Genomic DNA, 14,346 nt, shown 5'->3' with positions numbered 1-14,346 from the left:
ATATTTTAGTTATTAAATATTAATATTTGAATGTTTTACATTCATTGCTTGCATAATGAGAAAGTATCTCTGTAAACTGACTCCATGTGCAGCTTAATCAGCCAGGAATTTTTGGTTGTGAGCTTCTTAACAAGCAGAGATGTTGCAAAATGAGTTTATGGACTTTTTTTCTTGTTTCCCCCACTACTGTAGTATCTTTTAGACCTCTTATTCTTGTAGAAAAGTAAATAAGAACTTAATTGCAGTTCTCTGCTCAATGCAAAGCCAGATATTTGGCAGACAGCTGTCATAACTGTCACGTTTCTTTTGTCTGCGTTGCAATGACCTTAGCTTGACCTAAAGTGACTAGTTTCTGTAGGGACTGCAGTGGCTTAAGCTGTCTTCTCAAGGCCTTCAGAAAGGTTCTCATCTGTAGTGTCGTGGTTGGGGCGTGCGTGTGTTTTAAGTTGTGTAGATTATTAGTTTCTAATAAAGATAGAAATAACTAGTTCCACATATTTTAAAGCAATTTGCAGTAAACTGCTTCCATAAACTTGGTGGAACTGCAGAGGCATCTAGATACCAGCCTTTTTTTTTAATAATACATACTGGAAATATAGTAGCTTTAAGATATCTGTCTGTCTGTTTCATTACAAATCCATTTAAATACTAATCATGATTCGTGTTCCCTCATTCTTTCCACATTTAGGGGTGTTACCTGGGCTTGGAATAGCCAGCTGTCTCAAACACTATCCGCATTTTTAAAGGAATAAGAAGTCTTGGCAGACACTGGAACAATTAATTGGCTTTTTCAGCCAAGTCAGGTTAGGAAAGTATTTTGAGGGGAGGGGGTTGGGTGGGAGGGGAGTACAACCTTCTGGTTTCAAGTTTGAGTTAACCCTTTAGGAATGGTAGTCAGACTTTTTGCTAAGCACAGTTCTGTCTCTTACTTAAGAAAACAGTTTCACAAAAGTCAAAAGACTCTGAACTATTAATACGTAGGAGTCGCATGTTTTATTAGGGGGAGATGACTGGAATGAGATGACAACTGCTGAATCTAAGTCGTGATGGGTTTAAAAATCCCTGAGGGAAAGTAAGCATTAGAATCAGCATTAAAGAACTCTGAACTCCTGAGTATATGCTTTTAGAATGGAAGAGGAAGAGTGTTACCTGAGGCATAGGGTAATTCTATCTTCCTGTTGAGTTAGGATAAAATATTTTTGTGTTGCGCTTGTTCACTGTATTCAATACCTTGGCTTAATTAGTTGATACTTAATTTCCAGCTCTACAGTTCTGCTTATTCTCATTCTAAAAGTAGGACAGGTACTGAATACACAATTTTAATTGTATGTATGTCTTTGCATTCCTGAAACATTTTGTCTGAAATATCAGAATTGTTATGCAGTCTGCTTTTTTCAGTTTTGTGTACCTTTTTGTGCCAATGAACGGCACAAATTGGTAAAGAATTTCCAGAGCAGTTGCTTTGAACTGTTGGATGCTCTTGTTCAGGGTCTTTGTTTGTTTGTTTCAATTGTTCTCTATGGAGTAAACTACTAGTAGTTTGGACTGGAAACTGTAAAGTTAAACTTTTTGGAGTTGTTACTGCCCCAAGTGGGAATATAAACCATATTGAACAAAATTTATTTAGCCTATTAAAAAGTCAGCCTAAAACTACATTTAATTAGTTTACACTATTACATCACTTCTAGTGGGGACTAGAATTAATGCAGAGTAAAAGGAGCTCTATCAGGTGAGCTGACTGTGGCCCATATGGGGCTTTAAGATAATGATGAGTTTAAATTTCCTCTTAGAGCTAAGTGAGAATAAAACTGGAGGCAATAAATACTCTTGGCCAAAGCCATTAAATGAAAAAGCTGGGAATTCTCCAGCTCTTGACTTAAATTGTTTGTTTATCAGCTGGCGCCTAGTCTGGAGTCAAGAGCTGGAGATTTCTATCTGTGACAGAACTTTGAAACTCTTGCAGGACACTTTCATTTTAACTTAAGGTAACTTGAGTTTATAGCTTTGGCTTTAAAGATTACTAATGATTTACTCATTTCCTTACCATTTAACCAGAGAGGACTTTTTCCCAGGAAGGGATCTGTGTTTATTTAGGGCCTTTGTCTGCGGAGGGATTAAAAGGCAGCCCACCAGCATTGTGAACTTGATGGTAATAAAAGGTCACCAACACACACCATAAAAACGTTCTTACTATGGAATTAATTATACAGTGTAATTTTACAAAGCATTTCAGTAACCTTCCTTTTAGACTTCTGATGCATTTGGTTTTTCCTCAGATGGGGAAAAATTCAGCTTTTGGGTCTAATTCTGCGAGTTAGACTCTGTGTGTATGTGCACGACTGTGTATACAGTGTAATATACTGAGCTGCAAGTTCAACTCACATGATTTTAAACAATTGTAAAATCCTGGCCAAAGTTAGGTCTCCGTGTGTGAACTTTAAAACTTAGCTAGAACGCTGCACACTGAAAGCAACAGTATAAAAAAGACTTGTGGAGTAAGAAATGCGAATGATTAGCTTAAACATTGTTGCCATGTTTGGTATTTTTATAGAAGATTGCATATTTTCCAAGCTATTAAGCACTGTTCAGAATCCTGTTACTTTTTAAGCCACCAGGTGGCATTGCTGCCCAGTCTGCTTAAAATAGGCAGTTGAGGGATTTGTAAAGATTTGTTCAGAAGACATTATTCCCCCCACCCCATGAATTTTCTTCAACTTTTCGGGCTTAACTTAGAATATCTGATAATGGCAATTAATATTCCTAGAAAACATGGTGATTTTAATCCTAGAATTTGTTTACAGTGAAAGGTAAAAACTATAAATTGGTAAGGTAAAATTGCCATGTCAGAGTATTTGCGAGTAGTTTTTTGCTTTGGTAAGGTGATCACAACAGAATTATATTCCAGTTTAACTTAATTAATCAACCCAGATTCATCCACTTGGAAGTTCAAAATAATTTCTTTAAAAATGCGGAGTGAATAGGCCGTAGAAGAATACGTAGAAGAATCCATGTGGTTTCCTATATCAAGTGCAAAGATATCTTGCTGTATTCAAAGTAAAGCTGAAAAAGTACAACTATGAAATTGTTTTTTTCTTCCCCTTTTTGTCTTAAAAGGATATCTTTCCTCCGTTTCCAATTACCATTTTAATGCACACCATTGCCTTTTATAAAGGGACAAAAGAAAGTACATGACCATTAAAAATGACTATAAAATCATCTTTCACCATTTAAGTAAATTATTAAATAACTAATAACATGTCATGTGGCCAATTTAACACAGTAACACAGTCGAAATCATAGCAGATCTGTAGTTTGAGCAAGGGGACAATTTTTTCCCTACTTTACATTCTTTGAATGTGTGCTTTTATGCTTTCACCTTATATGGTTGATTCTGATGTGCCACTGTGGTACTTCATCTGCAGTTTTACTGAGTGCCACACCTCTTGTGCCATTGCCCTTTTTGTTAGGCCATTTAATGTGCATAATAACGTGCATTTTAAGAAATGTATATGTTTTCAAAGTAAATGTCTCTGACCTCCCACCTTGCTGAACTACAAGCGTAATGTTTTGCCCTTTTCTGAGTGTCTGAGATGCAGCATGACTAAAATACTAAAAATTCAGATACTGAGGGAATAAGAAAACACTCATGTGATAATTTAGGTAATGTTTTAAGCAAATCATACTTAAAACTAACTTCACTAAGAAAAGTAGTAGTAGAATAGGTAATTGAGGCTTTTGACCCTGGATATTAAACTTTTAAACTTGATACAACAGCCTGCCTCTAAGCTTTGTTGTATACTGATATTGCTACTTACTTAACATCAAAAAGCTGTGGTAGTTTGCCTTTATAGATTGTGCCTGTGTTCTGGAATTGCCTCCTGCTGTCCTTGAACTGTTTCTTGGTTTAACGTGTTAGATTTTCTCATCAAAGCTTTTAAGCACGACATTTAGTTAACACTTGTTCTATCAAATCTAATACAGTAGACTGGTTTTGGAATGAAGCTGTTCTTTTCATTAACAAACATTACAGTTGGACAAGCCTCTTTCCAGCACATCATGCTTTTGTTGTGTAATAATATACACATGCAGATTTTACATTGCGTGTAATCTCTGTATTTTCCCATTTTGCAGTCATTGCTCTAGGACTAGAGTAAATGACTGTTTTTTGCCAAGATTCCAAAAGTAAACTGGCCTCATTAAAAATAATGGTTGCTGAGAAAAGAATCTCTGTAAGTTAGAGTGTTTTGCTTATAGACCTTAATCATAATGCAGTTTTGATTCTGTGTCTACCGGTTCAGTTCAGAACGATACCAGTGGTAATGAGAGCTGGAATGGGAACCATAACACAGAGGTAAGAAACAGGGATGTCTGTATTAAAGGAAAAAAATAGAAAAATTGTATACATTTAAGATGACAGATAAAAATTAGAAGAGAGGAGAAGAACAAACTAATAAAACATCTTTTAAAGAATCCAGAAGACAGAATTCTCTTTGCCTTTTCATTTGATCTAAGTAAAAGATGTGTAGGCAAATTGTGTCAAAAACATGCTAATATTGTATATTGTTTTGCACATTTTTGAAGTGGTTTTAGAAACAGATTTTTAAAATAGAAAATTCAATAACAGGATATAATGAGAATGTTTAATTACTATAATCACTTGCAGCTACAATCATTTTAGAGCGGCAGGACTTTATAGTATTGTATACTTACTGTTTTAAACTTTACAAGAGTTATTTCCTATATAGACACTTCTGATTTTTTTCTTCTTCCTTCTGTTTGTAAATGTTTTTGGCTTGGGTCAGTAAAAATGGAAGTACTTAAATATGTGGCATATGGTGTTTAGAAAATTTGAAAAGTGGCTACTTTATTGTCAGAAGTTTTTTTTAGAGATACGTTTACAAGGGTGCAAAGGATGTGACTATGCATATGATTTTTTTTTGCAGTTGTTGCTCCTAGTAATATTTTTACTAACATGAAATTCCAAAAATTACGGAAATGCCTTTTTTTAAGAGAGAAAAAAGTTTCTATGTACTGCCAAAGACTCTCAGATCTATAGGAGATATGCTGGGATCTCACTACTAAAAAAAAGTCTCAGTTTTTTGTTTGTTTTGGTTTTTTCAAAACAGTTAGTGGCAAAGTAAAGATACCACACTAATAGTAATGTATGAAATTTCTAATCTCTGGTTTCAACTTCAGCTGATACTTGCTTGGAAGTAAATGTCGAGAAAGAAATTAAAGCTGCCTCTATAGAAAATACCCTCAGGCTTTTAAAGTAGATGCCCAAGACCATGGGTTTCTCGACTGTGAGGGATTAGAGGATCATCATTTGGTAAACTGGATGTAAAATACATAAGTAAAGAGAGGTTATAGGGTAAAACTTTAGAAGCCTGCAGTAGTCTCAAAAATGAAGTCTGCAGAATACACTTTAGAAGCAGAATTCACAGCTGGCGTATGTTAGATAATGGAGCATGAGTGAGAACAGTTAGGAACAGTATCTTGAAGAAGTGTAGTCACTTTTCAAAGGTCAGTCCTGTTACTCATTTCAAAAGACTCTCCAGTAGTTACACTTTCCTGTACCTTTGTTCAGGGCTGTACCTGACTGGACAAACTGTGGAGAGATTGCAGAACTTCTTCCTCCCAGGACACTGTATAATTATAGTAAGAAAATCTCTATACATGAGTGTGTTTTGTAATTGGAAACGGATTATTTTTCTTTGCTAGTGAAAATGGTTAGATGAGTTGAATCACAAAACAGTGAAGGCATTTGCAAGGAAAGGAATGAATTATATCACAGAATGGTATGTTAGCAGCCTACTCTGCATCTGATTACTAATTTTTTTCTTACAGTGAAAAAACAATAATGTTCTTTGAGGAGAAGGGTGAGAGAAAGAAGAAATGGAGGAAAAAACCTACGCTGTGACGAAGCAGGATGTAGGTTGAAGCGTTAGTGAAACAGAAGTGGGCTGGACTGTTGAATAGAGAGGGAAATATGGTTATCAGAGTAAAAAAAAATTTCAACAGCAACTTGAATATAAAATTCTGATTCTTTTCTGCTTTTCCTGTGGCCATCTTCATTTGACAAGCAGGAGGGAAGGAAAGCTGTGAGAGAAAATATTTTCTCTATGTGTTACTCATTTAGTTGTCTGCTTCAAAATAGTACTCTACTGAAAGAATTAAAAAATTATTGATTAGACCAACAGGCAGAGGATTTCCTCTCTAACTCCTCAGTTTGGGAATAACATGATGTTTCTGACTTTTTCTGGTTTGTGAACAGCACAGCTTAAAAATAGTTTTGGATTTTGTTTGTTTTCCAAAAACTAAAACGCCAGTTACATGAGGTGCCATCAGTGAGCTAAAAAATTGTGATCTTCATTTGCATTTCAAGTATTTCATTGCATGTTTGTATTTGACTTTTTTTTAAATGTTGGCTTCAGAAACAATGTATCAGGCAAGAAGTAGTTTACATAAAACGCTTAAAATTCTCGCCTAGGGACTGTATTTTTCAGGAGCTGGTAGATGTGTGCATTTAAATCCTTGCTCTTTTCTGTTATCTTACAGTGCCCTACCCCACCTATCAGAAATGACCCAATAAAGGGAGCAGCAAAAAGTATAAAATTTCCTTACAACAACAAGAACCTAAAATAATCACTTTATAATGCCAATGAGGTTGTTGAGTGTGTGCATTATTGGGTAATAATATATTATCTGGTATATTTACTGCATTCAGCCTTCCCCCTAGATATGTATTGAAGCCATAAAATGGCAGTAATTGTTGTAGTGTACACTTTGTCTTTTCACTGAATTATTTCTGTTACATTAGTGATTATCCAGTGAATTAATTTTTGCTGCAACAGTAAACCTTCTATAGAAAGGAGTTGATAGATTTGTAGTTTGTCAGTAACTCAGTTATGTTACAATCTCAAATTTTATATATGTGCAAAACCTTTTAATGATTAAAAGTTGCTATACTGCAATGCCTCACAAGACAGAGGACTTTGTAATAACTTTTATATAAATTTCTTCTAATATTATTACAAACTGACAGTACCATATATATAGGTGTATATTATATGTGTGTGTGTGTGTATATGCACATACATACATATAGCATCATAGGAAATTCAGATTAATAGTGTAACTCTGAGAAAGGGAAAAGGAGTATGGAAAAATATTTGTTACTATTTTATGCTAAACTGACATTATTTTAATAGTTCTTTGTTCCACACAATATTTTGTATTAGGGGTGTTTTTGTTCTCAATATACTGTCAACACTTTACCTTCTTTAACAGAGTAGTTTTGATAACATTTTTAGCTAGAAAGCAAAGCAAAAAAATGTTTTTGTTGTCCCTATTGCTGGACCATAGGTAACTGGATATCGGTGTGCTGGTTTTGAAGAAAAATTAGCCATCAGAATGCACATTTTGTCTGTTAACAATGTAACCACATTTTTGTAGAAGCTACGTTTTCTTAGTGAATTAGACTTTATTATTTAAGACTTGGCAATGTTCCTGTTGTTTTTAAAAGCTGAATGACCTAATTGTAGAATGTGTCTGTGTTCATCTGTTAACCTTTATTTTTCTTTTGAGTGATTCACTTATTGTGTCCTATGTAGTGAAAGTAACCTGTGTGCTTTGAAGAGCAATTGAAGAACAAGAACTTTATCCGAGTTGTGTATGGGAAGCAACTAGAAGGTAGCAATTGAAAGCTGTAAGAACTGAGTGACTATGAACTATTGCTGAGTGAGCAGTATGGGGTTTCTTCTAGCAGCAGGTCATTGTGAATGATGCTGCTATTACATTCTGAGGGGATGGACAATATATTGTGAAAGAAAGTAAGAATGGAAGGCTAGGTGCTTTCCAGTAAAAGTAGGAAGGCAAGTAATGTGTTAGAGACTGTTTTGGAGGAAGAACATTCTCTAAAGAAAGGAAGTCACAAGGAGAGGAGAAACAAGGTCAGCCTAGCTGACCTAAAAGTCCTAGCTTAGCCTAAGGGGAGAGTTTTCTCCTAAAATTTCTTAGGCCAGGGGTGAGTTGCTTGAGAGGTTTTGGGGGGGGAATTTTTTAAGGGCGAGAAGAGCATTCTGAAGGTACTGCTTTGCTTCACCTCTGTTTTCTTTCATGTAGTCACTGAAACATGCAACTCTCCTGGACAGGTGAACTCAGGTATCTGTGTAGAAAATGGTGCAATGAGTGTGTAGGGGAGAACGTGACACTGATTTCACTGGACTGTGGCCTGCCCAAGAAAAAGCTGAAGTGTCATCCACATCCGTTAAACAGAACCAGAGTTACTAACTGGAACCAGGAAGGAGGGCACAGGGAAGAGAATGGACTATAAGCTTGTGGAGTTTGGTGGCTGAGCTAAATGGCACTTGTTAGGTAAGGGCTTGCACAAGAAGTCTATACTGTTGAACTCAAAAAAAGAAACGGGGGTTTATGTCTCTATCTGACTGAAGAATGAGGAGATTTTATGTCTTGTTTTTGTGGGAGGAATTGATTTGAATGAATAGATTGTGTCATAAAGGAATGATTTGGTTAATGTTAAAATTGCTTTGGCCAGTAGAGAGGCCATAAACCTATTGGATGAAAAATATGATTTCTTCAAGGACCTAAAGCTTAAGCATGGGCACAGGCAACTGAGAAAACATTGCCAAATTAGGAAGCCATTGCAATTGGATAGCAGAATCTCAGGCAACTGCTTGCAGGCCAGGGCTGTCCTGAAATCTGGTCTATTTATGGGGTATGTTTTCTGTGACTCCTTGGGAAGGAAATGTCAGTGTATTGCTCTAGTGTCTCATTTTTAGAAAAGTCCTTGCTGAAAGGGACTTCTGGAGGTCATCTGGTCCACCCTCCTCCCCATTGAAGCAGGACTGTTGGCAAGGTTGGTTAAGGTAGGCTGTGGCTTTGTCTTGCCAAATCTTCAAAGCCTTCAAGGATGGAGATTCCACCACCTGCCTGCGTAAACTGAGCCAGTGCTGCACTGCCCTTCTGGCAAAGTTTCATAGCAAGTGTGGAGATACAGATGCCAGATGCCAGTGTCAGACCTCAAAATGCTAGAGAAAAGTAGTACGTGAAAGAATGGAAATGCTTTACAGATTATGCTGCACTAGTCAGTCCTGATATTTTTGAGATATGACAGACTTGAAATGTCTGTGTTTTATCTGATGAACACTGTGCCTTGTGTGTGTTGTTGGATTTTTTTAATGTAATAGTTTTGAGTTTCAGAATTGATCTTAACATATTAAACAGTGCCAGTGATCTGAAGATACGTGTAGCTGAACTTCAGGTTCTTATGATCTAAGTAGTTTTGAAAATAGGCTTTGCATGTCAGGTTGTGCTTGGGATCTAGAGTTAAGAAGAGTCAGTACATGATCCCACAATTTCTGTGAGTGTGTGTTTTTCACTGTGTGGATTCCATCACAAATTTGGTGGCTTGTCTTTGGATAGATAGATAGTGACAAATGCTAACAGAAAGTAAATATACAATGTATGGTTCTTTTTCGAAGTCTGCAGCCTGGAAGTAACTGTTGACATATTTAGTCAGTCACCTCCTTCAATGCTTCTGTGAAAATGATATGTTTAGGGCATCTATAAAAAACTCATGATAAAGTAGTTACATAGTGTTTTATTGTTTGATCATATGCAATCCTTTTCTTAGAGGTGGGTCATCTTATCGTAGTGAAAAAAGCTTCTGTTCTCCTTTGATCTATTTTGCTGTGTGGTAGGCTTAATAAATCCCAGGAATTCCAAGAGACTGGAAGCCTAATAATTATCTCTTTACTGTCAAAGAGCTAGTCTAGTTGATGCTTGGTTTTTGCAATGTCTAATGTCAAGGTTCTATACCAGTAATTAGTACCAACACTTCCCACATAACTGGATTTATGGCACTGTGACCACATTTTTACATATGTTGAGGAGATACTTCACTAACCCTCTTAACATGAGGATATTAAGAAATATGCTATGTTATTTCTCCCTAGAAATTGCATGCTGCTTTTTTGTTTTTTGCTGTCTGGCAGCAAGTGTAATGAGATCAAATTGTATTAGTCTGTAGTGCTTTTCATCTAATTGTACACGAAATGCAAAGGAAGGAACTTGCCATGCTGCCAAAACAGTGTGGAAATGCTAAATAACTTCTGCTGAAGACCTTTTTGACTGTTGGAAGGTATTAAAGTGGCTAGATAAAGCAAAAATGCTATCTTGGATGCCTGCCAGAATGCAAGTAAGCTATTGATATTGCATGTTTGACCTTATAGTGTTCTAGGAATGGATGAACAAAGCAATTACCTTTCTGTCATGAATTGGCTCATGAGAAATAGATGCCAGTTGAATAAAAATAATATTCAAAAAATGCTACCTGGGAGCCCTTCTAATAGGGGCCCAGAAATTTAAAATTGATAACTGCCAACTGAATGAACTAGAAATAAAAGATGATAGGAACCTCTTTTGAAAAATGCCTAGCATAATTTTTCTACAAAGGCATTATCTGCAGCAGACGTGTTTCATCAGTCTTATCCTCAGTACCAGCATGTTTTGCTACAGGTCAGATAGTCAAGCCCTATTCTGACTATGAACAGTGCATGAGCCATAAATCCTTAGGCCTAAATTTCGGTGTTATAGACCCTCCTCCTCTGTCCATTATCATAATAATTGTGCTGCTTCTAGTTATTTTTAAAGCAGAAAATATAACAACTCTCTACGTTTGGAGCTCAGTTAGTTTATAGGAGTTTGTTTTTATGTATATGCAGGGAAAACCACACAATCTGTTTTAGTTCAGAACGCGTGGAAGTTATTGGATCGCTTTTTATTCTTTTGCTTTCTTTTCACAGGATTTTAATCCATAATCTTGGAATAATTGCCATAAAACTTCCATACCTTGCGTATATACATCTGCTGTTGGTAGTTGTAGATGGTATTTGTTGGAGACTATATTTATGAATGGAAGGGAATGTCTCTTGGGCAGCTAGATCGACAATTAGGAACAGCTCTAGCAAAAGTAGTAAAGATTTTGAAATCGGCTCAATTCAGTGGGAAGCTAACGTAATAAGGTGCTGCTGGGGCAAAAATGGGTACATTTGTTCACAGTGTGTTATGTTCCTACATTTTTTTTTTAGGGGGGGATAGTATATATTCAGGTGTTGATCGAAGTTTTTGTAATGTGGGGTGGGAGGTGGGAGCGTGTGGCTGTACTGGACCTTGCGCTTTCTCTGCCATCACCTCACTTACATGACGTGGGACTATTAACCTGATCTGTATTTGCAATATGTGAGTTTTATTATGTGTCCAAGTCCAGTAGATAGGCAGACTTGGCTAGCCACACATTGTGAGAATATGTTCTGCTGCCACAGACTTGGGGAGAGTTGGTAGCTCTGTACTGTCCTTTACTTGTCTTTCAGTACTTATAAGTGTGTTTAATTCATGGAGGAGAACAGGCATGCCATGGAGGGCAGGTACTTCAGGTCATTTCCGTATGTGGATGAACGTAAACTTCTTGCTATTGGAAAGATGGTTGTCAAGAATATATATAAAGAAAATGTAGCTCTGAGCTTCCCTTCACATACTGCTTGTGTTCCAGTCTGTAGTGTTTCATTGGCTTTCCCAGTAGCTTCATACAGACTGTAAATACTGTTTGGGTGAGAGCTTTAGAGAATGATATGCGATGTCCTATATAACTAGTTAGTGCCTTATTATTCATTGAAAGGGCCAAAGAGTAACAGGAGGAGATAAGAGGACTCATGGGCCCTGTCCTACTCGGAAATTAAAGTACAGGTCACAGAAATGCTTTTTCATACCTTGTGACGGAAAGAGTTGATGTCTGTCTGGTTTGATGCCATTAGAGCATCTTCTTATTCTGGTGGGAAATAATCTCTCCAGCAGATCCGCAGTGAGGAGCCCGTGTGTCTCTTCAGCCTAATACAATCAGTGCTATGTATGGATATGCAAATTACTGTAGAAGTTTTCAGTAAAAGAAACTTTGATTTGGGTGTCAGAGGCTGTTGTTGGAGCAGTACAGCCTGGGTGAATGTTGTGACTCCTTGGGTGATGAACTTTAAAGAATGTTTTTATCCATTCTTCCCGATGTACCTGAGGTTTAGCTAGATTTTCAGACTGACTAGAGCACAAGCACCTTTCTTAATATACCTCATGCAATTTTACTGTAAGAGCTAAGGTGAGTCTACTGAAGTTTTTCTACATCCCTCTCTGGTGGCTGTAGAGATGTTTATAGAAATATTCCTGTTTGTTCCCTTTCTGGCATTGTCTCCTTTTCGCCAAATCAGCATTATTAAATTCTGAACGTTAAATGTGAGAGAAACAAATTCAGATCATATTTTGGAATCTTGCTGTCAAGTAAGAGGGGAGATAAGTGATTTAAAAAAATGTACATTTCAATCTCCATCCTTGCCAAGAGTGCAAGAGAGCTGTTTACTCTTGCAATTATTATCCTCTTGCACTTGCTGCCACTATTAGAGCGTCCAGTGTAGCTGTGGGGCCCAGTGAGAGAAGCTAAATATAACCCTCAGCTGATAGAGCTAGAGCAGATGCTTGACCAACATAAACAGGAGAACAGGGTGACAGGATAAGAGGGAAATTGTGGTGGTTCTAGTGAAAGGGGTGATATCAGACCACTATTCTGGTGGGACTATTCCAGTAGAGGTTTGAGGAGAATTGCAGGAGACTGGCACCTAATTTGCGCGTGCTACTTCTATCCCAAATCTATGGCCCACAGCCTGTGTGTTCAGCAGAACTTCAAAAGGGAACGTATTAAGTGGCAATAAACGTAATACAATGCTTCCTGCTCTGAAGCTAAGATGAGCCTGCTGTAGGACTTCATTTTGCTTGGAAACTGATGCAGCAGGCTATGCCCCACAGTAGAGTGGAAGCAGCCAGAGTAGAAAAATTGGTCATATGTGACAAAGCAAGTTGTAAAGAAGCCATTCAAGGGACTGGAAGGGAGCTTTCTTTATGTAGGATGACTGAAAATCGTGACTGAAACCTTTCTGCCCTGTCATTCCACAAGATTAAATTCTCTGATCCAGCTTTTTTTTCCTTCTTCTACTAGGTTATCTTATCTATGTTATAGCTATCACTTTGATGGTTTAATTGTACGTGCCTCTTGACCTTTTTAATGATAGCCCTCTGCCGGCCCACTCTTACCTGCCTTGACCAGGTGGCCTTATGGCTTCATCTTAACTTCCTTCAGTGAAGTGTTTCAAGTAAAAGTGCTTCTCCCAGGCAAGAAAAAACTTCCTATAGTGTAAATCTGTCTCCTTGTTCTCCTTAGGTCTGCTGTTTGCCTTTGTGTCTCTACACTTTTCACCTCCCAGCCTATTATTTGTAAATCTGCTTAAAGCCATCTCTGTAGCTTGCTGTCATTGTTCCTGATATTGTAGATTTTTTCCATGTTTGTCTCCTCATTCATGAGTTTTTGTGACTTACAACTTGGTCAGAGCTTATTGTGAATCCGTCACATTTTAACTTCTCTCCTGCAAGTCCAGTTGCAGTTGCTGGGAGCAGCAGAGAAAGTAAAATTTCTCTTTGTAGAAAGGAAAAGATGGCTTGTTAAGATTGAGAAGTATGTCAGTAATGGCTTCACTTAAGTCTTCCCACTTAATGCTGCCCATTCAATAGCTGAAATGCAAATCTCAAATAACAGTCTGTGTTGCCAAAGCAACCTTGCAAAGGAAAGCATGACTTGTAGTTTTTGCTGAGACAACAAAAATAAATGCCAAATTCAGAATTTCTTAAGCTTGGTCAATGTAAAGTTTTTCCTATGTGACCTCGGAAGCTCCCTTTGAGGGAAGTGTTCTTCAGGAGAACATAGTTGAAATGGAAAAGATATATTTGATTCCCATCAGCCACATGACTGGGTGAGGTAGCATTTGTCCTTTTTTCATCAAGGTAACAATGATTCTTGGTTGAACCAAAGAATGCTTCAATATCTCCTGATTTTGTGCCTATTATGTCTTGGTCAGAATTACAATTTTCTCAAGGTAATTGCAGGATATTTCAGAAGAGACTTCATAGGTGGGCTATATTATTGATAATAGTCTGAAATTGTATTTACATATCAGACTGTGTTTTACTGTAGAAATACCTGAGTTAGCTGTGAAAAGGAGCAGGAGCTTAAAGTTACACTCTTTCTTTTATCTACCTTAATACATTTTATAGTTGGATTGTTTATTTGACCTGAAGCGTTTGCTGTGCTGTCGACCTTCTCAATGAGGAAATCTAGTGACAGTGACACAAAGTTTAAAAACTGGAAAATAATTCAATGAGATTATGTGATTATTGTGTTATTATCCAGTCTTGATAATATTTAAATGTAAAACTGAAGGGTAGAGTTGAAAG

The 14,346-nt window shown here is 37.1% G+C and overlaps 1 protein-coding gene across 2 annotated transcripts in view; it reads left to right on the top strand.

The window, feature by feature from the left end:
- HIBADH (3-hydroxyisobutyrate dehydrogenase) overlaps window positions 1–14,346 on the top strand; it is an 88,242-nt gene that overhangs the window by 30,831 nt on the left and 43,065 nt on the right. The window lies entirely within an intron of this gene.

Source organism: Struthio camelus, chromosome 2, assembly GCF_040807025.1.
Source record: "Struthio camelus isolate bStrCam1 chromosome 2, bStrCam1.hap1, whole genome shotgun sequence".
Taxonomy (NCBI): Eukaryota; Metazoa; Chordata; class Aves; order Struthioniformes; family Struthionidae; genus Struthio; species Struthio camelus.
Note: the sequence above shows the minus strand (reverse complement) of the source record. Positions and strands in the feature narration are given on the sequence as shown.